Raw genomic sequence first — 12,922 nt, 5'->3', positions numbered from 1 at the left:
TTAATCTGTTGACAGGCACCTAGATTGTTTTCACAGATTGGATATTGTGAATTGTGTGGCTCTAAATGTGACTACATCCCTACAGTATGCTAATTTTAGATTTTTGGAATATATACTGAGAAAAAGAAGAGTGTGATCATATGGTACTTCCACTCCTAGATTTTTTTCCCTTTTTGTAGGAATCCTACTGCTTTCCAGAAGGGTTATATTAATGTGGTGTTCCACATACAATGTATGAGTTTACCTTTTTTCCCAAATTCTCACCAATATTTATGACTATTTGCAATCTTGATAGTTGTCATTCTGTCATTTTGAGATGAATTTCAAAGTAGTTTTGATTTGTATTTCATTGATTGCTAAAGATGTTGATTTTTTTCATATATTTATTGGTGATTTGTGTTTCTTCTTTTGAAATAGGTCTCTTGAGTTCTGTTGCTAATTTTCTTTTAGGGTTATTAGATTATTTGGTTTTAAGGTTTTTGAGTTATTTATGTATTGTGGATATTAATCCCCTATCTGAGGAGCAGATCTATAAGCTGTGTAGTCCCACCCTTCATTGCTTCCTTTCCTATGCAGAAGCTTTTTAATCTGATGTCATCCCACTTATTGATTCTTGACTTTATTTCTATTTCTTTAGGAATCTTGGTAAGGAAGGTGATGAAAGTGCCAAAAATGTTGGAGTGTACATTTAGTTTCTGGTCTTACTCCTACTCTTCCTAGGTCTTTGATCCATTTTAGTTGGCTTTTGTGCAGGGTAAAAAAATAGGAATCCATTTTCATTCTTCTACATTTGAATATCTAGTTTTCCCAGCACCATTTGTTAAAAAAATACATTTGAAGTTTTTATATTTAAAACTAAAAGATTGGTTTTTTTTTTTCTTTTTCTTTTTTTTTTTTTTTGGTGGTGTTAGGGATTGATCCCAGGGCCTTGTGCATGTGAGGCAAGCACTCTACCAACTGAGCTATATCCCCAGCCCAAACACACACAACATTTTTTATACCTTTATTTTATTTACCCATTTTTAAGTAGTGCTGAGGATCAAAACACATGGTAGGCAAGTGATCTACCATTGAGCCACAACCCCACCCCAAAGATTGCTATTGAAAAAGAAGAAAACGTTATTTTGAATGATATTTCTTGGAGAAGAATATAACAACCATATGAATTTTTATGAATTTCACAAATCTTCTTTCCCCCATATAGAATACTTTCTTACAATCCTTCAATCTTCCTAGATACCTAGGCTTGAAACATAAAGCTTATTATATTTAACATTCATGCACATTGACTATGGCCCAGAAGAGTTGCACCACATGTTTTTTTCATTCTCTTCTATCTACAGACCTGTGAAGAGATATTACCCTGTCATTAAAGACCAGTACAACTAAATAATTTCTGTTAACATTTATCATTGTACCTTTGATAAATAGGCACTTAACACTTTAGATCAAGGCATAAAATTAATTTTATTAACTTAAGTGTTAAAGTCAGTTTCTCTTGGAAATTAAAAACCTATATAATCTGTCTAATTATATACAATATATACATTACATGACATATATTGTATATAATTTTATGTAAATTTATTTATATAATGACTCTTAGATATTAGATATTTAGTCTAAGATATAAATAGGCATGACCCATGTACCTTTTAACTCACAAATACAGATTTACATTTATTTAAACATATTCAAAATCCAAATAATAAGAGAGGCATAGTGGCACATGCTTGTAATCTCAGTGGCTCCAGATGGTGAGGCAGGAGGATCTTGAGTACAAAGCCAGCTTCAGTAAAAATGAGGTGCTAAGCAACTCAGTGAGACCCTGTCTCTAAAGAAAATACAAAATAGGGCTGGAGATGTGGCTCAGTGTTTGAGTGCCCCTGAGTTCAATCCCCAGTAACCCCCACCCCCCCGCCACCCTGCAAAAGAAAAAAAAATCCAAATAATAAATTGTCAAAGTTAAAGTGTTCTCATGTGTTATGTATGTCAGGAAGTCACAAGATTATTATGGGATGAGAAGAATCACAATAAAATAATTATTCTAGATAATATGCTTAATAACCAGATGATAGTTAAACAAAGCAAGACGGCAAAAAGGAATTAAACTTGGGATATAGAAGTGAAAACAAAATGTAAGGTCAGGTAAGAAATAATTTATGAATTGTCATCTTACATATAGAAAGAATATGAAAATAATTAAATAAAGTATATTCTCCAGCCTGCATGACTTGAGCTAAAGCAGAACTGTGGACAGAAAGAGTGAGGGAAATGAGAAGGACTGTGAGAAAATTAATATGAGAAAATGATTTGCACAAGTTTATAGACATCAAGGTTGGAATATGTGGGCTGGAGTAACAAGACAGCATACAAGCAAAAGAAGTCACAGATGAGTGAGATCATTGGAGCTTGAGAAATGAATGGCACCTGAGACTATCTAATGCAGGGTAGGGGAAAGCAATAAGAAAAGAAGAACGTCTGGCAACCTTGTTATTATCTATTATAGTTAGATAACATTACTTACAAAAGTGATGAACAGAGCATGTTCATCTTTTAATATTGTGGGACATTTAAGATCCAAACTATACCATTATAGATCCACTTGTGTCTCACAACCACCCCTGCAGATGCAGATAGCCTGTGTGTGTGTGTGTGTGTGTGTGTGTGTGTGTGAGAGAGAGAGAGAGAGAGAGAGAGAGAGAGAGAGAGAGAGAGATTGCTCTGGACTCCCTTCATTTATTCTGTATGTTAGTCAGAATTCTATCACTAGCACAAATAATTGAGATAATGGACTTATAACAAAGCTATTTAGGCTCTTATTTTTGGAGTCTCCAATCTCAGATGAATTTTCCCCATTGCTTTTGGGACTGTGGTGAGGCAGAACATTACAGTGAGAGTGCATGACAAAGTGAAATTATTTACCTGGAGGCAAGGAAGCAAAAAGGGAATGAAGAAGAGTTTGGAGTCCCACAATCCCTTTTTAGGGTAGGTCTGCAATGAACTAAAGCCTTCCATTAGGCTCTATATCACAAAGGCAGCACCATCTTCCAATAGTGCCCCGGTGTGGGGGGGAACTTTTAATATTGTGGGAGACTTAAGTTCCATTGTGTCTCACAACCACTCCCACAGATAGCCTGTATGTGTGTGTGTGTGTGTGTGTGTGTGTGTGTGTATTGCATATTCTTCCAGAAATTCATTCTTTATGCAAAATTGTGCTGGATGCACAGTTTATGTCATTTTGCATTTTACCTAAGTGTGTCTTCGAGCTATTGTCTTGGTAGTACTTAGTATAATTGTTCATTTCTCTTTATAGCAGTCTGCTGTGTAACTGTGGCATATTTCTACAAACCTTTCCCTGTTGATGGACACTAAGGAGGTTTAATGACATTTCCCTTTTCAAGCACCTCTTCTAATCAATTTTGCTTCCAATATCTTGCTTCTCCTATCACTATCTTACAGAATACAATAGAAAACTTTTATGAAAGGAATAGATAAACCATGACAAAAACATAGCTAATAGTACAATTACGAATGCCAATAAAATTAAGAACACTGCAAATTCAAAGAAGTTGCTGTTCTTTGATTTTAAAAGATAAAATTTCTTATATAAGACACACTGAAATCCTTTACTCATTTACTGCTGAATATATCACACTGCCAAGTCATGAAGTTTAGCATTTAAAAGAAATATCATCTAATTATCATGCTGACAACAATTATCAATTCATCTATAGATTAAATAAATTCTCAAAATATATAATGTACATTTTTAAGGGGCAAATCAGTAGAAATAATGTGAATTTGTTACTAGATGGTCAGAGAAGATGAACTCCCAAACACCCAAACAATTTTGTGCCTTTTTCTCTTCACCTTCCACCATATAACCTCTATTAAACTCAGAAATAGGACGAATTCAACCACAAAATGACTGTTCATATTTTACAGAAAAAGGTTGATATATTATTAATTTTGTTACAATATTTTGATGATCTGTCCTAGTCTTCTGTTCTTAGATGAAAAAAAAAGTAGAGAGGAGTGGCCATCCACCAAATGTATATAAAAAAAAAAAAAACTTGGTGAAATTTTATCACTGAAAATTTACTCACCAGAGTGAAATTATTTTTCCTTTTTCATCTTAACCTAGGTACATTTAGGTAATTAGTTCTCACCCACCAACTTTGACAGCTAACATGGATTATCAATTAGATTGGATTGAGAGATTCCTCAGATTAAGAGACTTGTGGGTGTGACCAGGAATAATTTTTCATAGATTATTGGCATGTGAAAAATCAAACTGAAGGGGAAGACCCACCCTGAATGTAGGTAAGACTGTTAAATAGATTGCAGGCCTTAATGGAATCAAAGATGAGAAGGAGGAATCTATGGTGAATGAATGTCTATTGCTGCTGCCATCCCTGTGAAAATTGTACCCCAGTTCCATCACTCTTCCAGTGAGTATTCTCATTAATTTTTTTCCGGGAGTTTCCAGACCTGTACTCTTGGATGGGGGATATATAATTAGTCCATCTTATTCAAAGGCTCCAACATCTTAAACTGAGCAGCAATTAGTTCATGTAGGTCTCTAGATTGCAAATAGCCATTGTGGGACTATCCAACTCCTGATCATGTAAGCCTATCTAATATATTCACTTTACAATCATACACACACACACACACACACACACACACACACACACACATACACACACACACACACACACATGAATACATATATTCTGTTGTTTCGGTTCCAATATAAAAGCTAAATGAATACAACAACCAATAAAATGGGAATAGGTATATTGTTTCACTTGTTTATAAAGGTATTTATAGAACAAATTTGTTGTACTTTTTCTCTTTCTTCTTAGTCTTCTACCTGAATATCAATGAAGAGCAGCCCTTCAGATGGTAAGGGAGGTGTTGTTTAATATGGAAGAATCCTGGGATTTTATGTACTTGAATCAGCATGGAGAAGACATGTCATGCTTATATGAAATACTTTACCTACAATCATCATGTGAGAAAAAAATACATTTATACTATTTTAATTCACTGAAAATTGAATTAAAAATTGTTTTGACACTTAATGTACAATTATTATTGTTTTTTAATTTTTATTATTGGTTGTTCAAAACATTACATAGATCTTGACATATCATATTTCATACATTTGATTCAAGTGGGTTATGAACTCCCATTTTTACCCTGTATACAGATTGCAGAATCACATCGGTTACACATCCACTTTTTTACATATTGCCATATTAGTGTCTGATGTGTTCTGCTGCCTTTCCTATCCTCTACTATCCCCCCTCCCCTCCCCTCCCCTCCCATCTTCTCTCTCTACCCCATCTACTGTAATTCATTTCTCCCCCTTATTTTTTTCCCTTTTTCCTCATTTCCTCTTATATGTGATTTTGTATAACAATGAGGGTCTCCTTCCATTTCCATGCAATTTCCCTTCTCTCCCTGTTTCCCTCCCACCTCTCATCCCTGTTTAATGTTAATCTTCTTCTCATGCTCTTCCTCCCTGCTCTGTTCTTAGTTGTTCTCCTTATATCAAAGAAGACATTTGGCATTTGTTTTTTAGGGATTGGCTAGCTTCACTTAGCATAATCTGCTCTAATGCCATCCATTTCCCTGCAAATTCCATGATTTTGTCATTTTTTAGTGCAGAGTAATACTCCATTGTGTATAAATGCCACATTTTTTTATCCATTCATCTATTGAAGGGCATCTAGGTTGATTCCAGAATCTAGCTATTGTGAATTGTGCTGCTATGAACATCAAGGTTGCAGTATCCCTGTATCATGCTCTTTTTAGGTCTTGAGGGAATAGACCTAGAAGGGGAATAGCTGGGTCAAATGGTGGTTCCATTCCCAGCTTTCCCAGGAATCTCCGTACTGCTTTCCAAATTGGCTGCACCAATTTGCAGTCCCACCAGCAATGTACAAGTGTACCCTTTTCCCCACATCCTCACCAGCACTTGTTGTTGTTTGACTTCATAATGGCTGCCAATCTTACTGGAGTGAGATGGTATCTTAGGGTGGTTTTGATTTGCATTTCTCTGACTGCTAGAGATGGTGAGCATTTTTTCATGTACTTGTTGATTGATTGTATGTTCTCCTCTGAGAAGTGTCTGTTTAAGTCCTTGGCCCATTTGTTGATTGGGTTATTTGTTTTCTTATTGTTTATTTTTTTTAGTTCTTTGTATATTCTGGATATTAGGGCTCTATCTGAAGTGTGAGGAGTAAAAATTTGTTCCCAGGATATAGGCTCCCTATTTACCTCTCTTATTATTTCTCTTGCTGAGAAAAAACTTTTTAGTTTGAGTAAGTCCCATTTGTTGATTCTTGTTATTAAGTCTTGTGCTATGGGTGTCCTATTAAGGAATTTGGAGCCCGAGCCCACAATATGTAGATCGGAACCAACTTTTTCTTCTAGTCAGATGCAGAGTCTCTGATTTGATATCAAGCTCTTTTTGATCCATTTTGAGTTAACATTTGTGCATGGTGAGAGAAAGGGATTCAGTTTCATTTTGTTGCATATGGAGTTTCAGTTTTCCCAGCACCATTTGTTGAAGATACTATCCTTCCTCCATTGCATGCTTTTAGCACCTTTATCAAATATAAGATAGTTGTAATTTTGTGAATTGGTCTCTGTGTCCTCTATTCTGTACCATTGGTCCACCCACCTGTTTTGGTACCAGTACCATGCTGTTTTTGTTACTATTGCTCTGTAGTATAGTTTGATTTCTGGTATCGCTATACCGCCTGATTCACCTTTCCTGGTTAGAATTGTTTTTGCTATTCTGGGTCTTTTATTTTTCCATATAAATTTCATCATTGCTTTATCTATTTCTAAAAGAAATGTCATTGGGATTTTGATTGGCATTGCATTAAACCTATAGAGAACTTTTGGTAATATTGCCATTTTGATGATGTTAGTTCTGCCTATCCATGAACAGGGTATATTTTTCCATCTTCTAAGATCTTCTTCTATTTCTCTCTTTAGGGTTCTGTAGTTTTCAATGTATAAGTCTTTTACCTCTTTTGTTAGGTTGATTCCCAAGTATTTTAATTTTTTTGAGGATATCGTGAATGGGGTGGTTGTCCTCATTTCCATTTCAGAAGATTTGTCGCTGATATACAGGAATGCCTTTGATTTATGCGTGATGGTTTTATATCCTGCCACTTTGCTAAATTCATTCATTAGCTCTAATAGTTTCTTTGTAGACCTTTTTGGGTCTGCTAGGTATAGAATCATGTCATCTGCAAATAGCAACAATTTAAGTTCTTCTTTTCCTATTTTTATGCCTTTAATTTCTTTGTCTGTCTAATTGCTCTGGCCAGTGTTTCGAGAACTATGTTGAACAGAAGTGGTGAGAGAGGGCATCCCTGTCTTGTTCAGATTTTAGAGGGAATGCCTTCAATTTTTCTCCATTCAGAATGATGCTAGCCTGAGGCTTAGCATAGATAGCTTTTACAATATTGAGATATGTTCCTGTTATCCCTAGTTTTTCTAGAGTTTTGAACATAAAGGGATGCTGTACTTTGTCAAATGCTTTTTCTGCATCTATGGAGATGACCATATGGTTCTTATCTTTATGTCTATTGATGTGGTGAATAACATTTATTGATTTCCGTATATTGAACCAGCCTTGCATCCCAGGGATGAATCCAACTTGATCATGATGCAGGATCTTTTTGATATGTTTCTGTATCTGATTTGCCAGAATTTTATTGAGGATTTTTGCATCTATGTTCATTAGAGATATTGGTCTATAGTTTTCTTTCTTTGAAGTGTCTTTGTCTGGTTTAGGAATCAGGGTGATGTTGGCCTCTAGAATGAATTTGGAAGTTTTCCCTCTTTTTCTATTTCCTGAAATAGCTTGAAAAGTATTGTTATTAGTTCTTCTTCAAAGGTTTTATAAATCTCTGCTGTATACCCATCCGGTCCTGGGCTTTTCTTAGTTGGTAGTCTTTTGATGGCTTCTTCTATTTCCTCAATTGATATTGGTCTGTTTAGGTTGTGTATATCCTTCTGACTCAATCTGGGCAGATCATATGACTTAAGAAATTTATCAATGCCTTCATTATCTTCTACTTTATTGGATTATAAGGATTCAAAATAATTTCTAATTATCTTCTGTATTTCTGAAGTGTTTGTTGTGATATTGCCTTTTTCATCCCAAATGCTAGTAACTTGAGTTCTCTCTCTTCTCCTCTTCATTAGCATAGCTAAGGGTCTGTCGATCTTATTTATTTTTTCAAAGAACCAACTCAATAATAGAATTAATAACCTAGACTTAATTGACATATATAGAATATACCACCCAACATCAAGCAGTTACACTTTTTTCTCAGCAGCACATGGATCCTTCTCAAAAATAGATCATATAATATGTCACAGGGCAACTCTTAGAAATTATAAAGGAGTAGAGATAATACCATGCATCCTATCTGATCAGAATGGAATGAAACTGAAAATCAACAATAAAAGAAGGCAGTTTATCAGAACTAGTAAAATATACATTTCCAAAATCACAGTGTTGATTTCTGGTAAACAATATATGGTGCCACTGATTTGATAAAGAAATTGTCAACATTTTGTTAATATTTGTTAAAGATGTAGATTTTTTATTACTATGTTAATCATATTTTTTCAAAAACTTTAATGAGGCATTATATAATGACAATTAGAGAGTTTAAACTTGGCAAAATATAAGAAAGAACATTAAAATAATATAATCTTTTATATGTTGGTTATATATTTCACCCATTAAACACTCATGTGCTTCCTTATTTGGTCAATTCTCTTCTCTCTCAGTTGAAGCAACTGAATGGGAAATATTTTCCTTAACTATAATTTAGTTTTCTCCATACTTATCAATATTAGATTCTATTTTGTTTCTGAATCCTGCATTTCCCAAATGATCGGCTAGCTTCTAAATATAACCTATAAACTACACTCCTAGGAACATAATTATTTTTTCATAAAATAGTTAATTTCTTTAAATGAACTCATATAGTCCAATCAGGAAGATCTCTCAAAGAAACTTATTGTTTGTAAAGGGATCACCACTCAGTGGGTAAAGAGAGTGATCTCTTTACTCAGTGGGTGAAGAGAGTGAATGCAATTTTTATGATAAATCTCCTCCCATCACATAATTATAGCACTTCTTACACAGACATACCCTAGAGCTGTTACTTTATTAATAAACTGAAATCCGAGAGATTTGGTAATCAGGTCTTCTGTAAATGCAATATTACAAGTGTATGTGAATTGTATAATTGAGCTTCAAACCTACTAAAAATTAGAGTGTTCATTTGTATTCATAAACACGACATGAATGAACATAAGAAAACTTGTTCTTCAAGCTGCTAAGAGAAACACTAAAAACTGGGCATATTTATAAACATTAGAAATTTATCTTGCAGATCTGCAGGTTAGGAAACCCATACACTAGGTATCAGCAGATTTGAAATCAGGTAAAGTAAGGCCCACTATTCATTCACAGATGGTGCCTGCTAGCAGTGTCCTTCTATGAGAAAAAAGGGCAAGACAGCTTTCTGGGGTCTCTCTTCAAAAGGCACTTCTGTTATAAGGACTTATAGGATTCTGCCTTCATATAGTATTCTCTTGTGAATATCCCCATCTCATGTTACATGAAGCTGGTGATTAGTTTCAACATGTAAATTTTGGGGGTACAATAGCATTCATATTACAGAATTGACAAATTCTGTGTCAATTTACTACATATAGGAACAAAATGAAGAAACATCACTTCGAAAGATCATTTTCAACAATCCATATCCATAAATTTTCTCTTTGCATACCTGTTTACCTCTCAGAAAAATATTTTCTCATAAAAGAATGCAGTTTCCTATTTTAGCACAGCCTTTTCTCTGAGTCTCAACTCAGGTTATGTAACTTAATTTAAATAATCAGAAACACGAGTCCACTTTTCCTATAGAATTAGTTAGCATACCAAGAATATATCCCCTTCTCTTTTCTCTCTTATGCCAGGACTATAAATATAAATGAGTACAGCTTGCCTTTAGGTTTTATGCATTATTGCAAATACCACACACACTTTTGAAATGTAGCATTCATGGACCATTTGATCACAAAACACTATTTGATACCATTTTTTAAAATAAAGTTACTCCCATTACTTTAGATGGGCCATTAGCAAAATATTTTAGAATTATAATGGGAGGTACATCTTTAATATTGCATGGTTTCTTCCACACTCATTCTGGTGAGGGTCTCTTTACCCATAATTATTTCTTTTAACAGCTATTACTGATATAATTTTAAAATATAAATTATATTGTCCCATTAGCATTTTTAAAATCCTGGACATACATTTCTAGTGTATAAAAAGTCTCTTTGTTAATACAATATTCTTTCACAGGTCTAGCAGTACCACAGAGTTCTACCCATTCATTTTCCACTCTTGACTGCCCTGAGCACCAGACTTAGTCTGACTTGCTCCTACTACAACATAAAATTTTAAGAAAATCTTCCCCAGAGAGTATTTACTGATATTTCTTTACTATGTTTTCTCATTAGATATCTATCCTTTCCTTCATATTATTGAATGTTTTTGTTTATTTGTCTTTCCAAATAAATTTAAAAATCTAGTACTCATCAAATGACGGGGTAAGAATGAGTTTTGTTATACTCCCGTGTAGACCTCAGTGCTTCTCTAGTTGCTCAACATATTAATACATTTTACCTAATAAAGAGACACATCATATCTTTGACTACATTCAAAGATAATATTAGAGATAACCCTTACATACTTTTTTACATTAAAATGATGAAAATGGAAATATATATTGTATAAAACTGATCTTTGAATTTTGAATTTTGGATTTTTTTTTTCCTGCCAGCTGAACATAGGAGATCCTGTGCTGTCTTGCAATTCTGGACCGTGCTCTGAACCACAGCTTCCATTCAGCCATGAGATTATGATGCTAAGAACAGATAATCTACAACATACTGTTTTGCTATGCTATGATGTTAAATAGCTTAGAGATTTTAAATGTATTTTTGGCTTATGACATTTTTAATTTATTATGATTTTATGGTTGAGGAGCATCTTTATAAAGATAGGTGACATAGCAGTAGGGGAGATAGCAGTAGAGAAATCATATAGTATGTGCTTTTAACCTGAACATTATTTTAGTTGATAAGATTTTTTTATATACATACATTTTCATTATTTATTCTTTATTTATTTGTCTATTTTGGGCTGTTTAATAATTCAAATTACAAATATTTAACTTGTATGTAGTAAGAAGTGTAGAAGGATCATATTGCCACCAATTTAGCTTTGGTGAGGTTTAGGAATGAGCTAGGGAGATCAAAGAGCCAACTGATTCTCTAATATGTAAATAGAGGCCATTTTCTGCAGATTTCCCTTTGGAATTGTTTATTCTACTCCATTAGTATCCTATGTGTCTTTCACCAATAGGCCTGAGAAAAATCATCCCGATTCAAAATGTTTCATAACATGTATAACATAATAGGGCACACTGTTCTATGATGTTTTCCAGAATGTTGCTTTTATATTTTTCCCAAAGTAAAAGTCTCTGATCTCCCACCATGTACCAAAAGATTAAAAGTTTGAATACCAAACAGTTATAATGGCTTTTCTATTTATACATTCCAGGCTTGCTGTTGAGTCTTTAAACTTCCATTGCCTTAATTAAATTTTGCCTGAAAAAAACAGTGTCCTGAGTCAAATCATTTTTGTGTGTTTAACAAATAAGATATAAGGCAAGTTAAATATTTACCACATCACTGAAAAAAAAGATTCATACTATTTAAAACTCTAGGAGTCATTTGTTGTTCACTGAAGGGTACATACAAAATATTTCTCAAAGTATTATAACACCATTATTAATTAATCAGAAATCTTTTTACTTTATAATCTATTGGCCTTTCATAACAATACAGATAACTGATCAGACATTAAATCATAAATTACCTTCAGATAGACAAGTATGTGATAAGTATGTTTTATTTCATTATCTTCAGAAACAACTGGACTTTTGAAAATCAAATCTTCATATACAATGTAGATGGAGACAAGAAAAAGGTGACTTGGATGTTACCATTTTAAAACCAAACTTTTTCCTTTTTATGTATAAAACTTCTCTTTTATTGTACCATGGTCTCAAAATGTTTCTGATCAAGCCCTTATTTGTATGGAAGGATGCCTTCCAATTAATGCAGATAGTAAAATAGCAATATGAATCAGGATAAATGAAAACCTTAAAAATTTATGGGATTAGTGCTGGGTGAATGTGCCATAAATCTTTCAGGATTTTACACAATAAGCATACTAAAACAGTCTATAGAGAATAAAATTAGATGTCAACAAAGAGGACATCATGTAGGTAAGGGATATTGAAATATGAACAGTGTTTTGATTTATACCACTTGACTACTCATAGATACTTCACTTGTCTACCTGTGTGAGGTGCATCTCATTTAAACACATGTATTTGAAATTCAGCTAACATTTTTTTGCAATTATAATGTAATAGTCTCTTGAATATCTACACTAGTGGAAAAGAGGTTGAGCAAATAAGAGAAAACTATACAGTTCATAAAGACAACAAATCAAGTTTGTTTCAATCAAAGTGCCAAAATATTTATTGCTCTAGGGAAAAATACCTTACACAGCTTATTTGTCTAGCACCCTGAGATTCACTCCTATTGTATTTATGCTCATTTGGCTATCAATCAAATGGACTTACTATCTAAAACTTGAAAGTGCTTTCATATGTAAGCCAAGTACATGATTTATTTTATTTCTTATTCAAAGTGACAATTATTATAGAAGTAATTTTCTGTTGTGTTTATTGCATTTGGTTTGTCTCCCAAGAATTCACATGTTTAA

The sequence above is a fragment of the Callospermophilus lateralis genome, chromosome 12, assembly GCF_048772815.1.
Source record: "Callospermophilus lateralis isolate mCalLat2 chromosome 12, mCalLat2.hap1, whole genome shotgun sequence".
Taxonomy (NCBI): Eukaryota; Metazoa; Chordata; class Mammalia; order Rodentia; family Sciuridae; genus Callospermophilus; species Callospermophilus lateralis.
Note: the sequence above shows the minus strand (reverse complement) of the source record.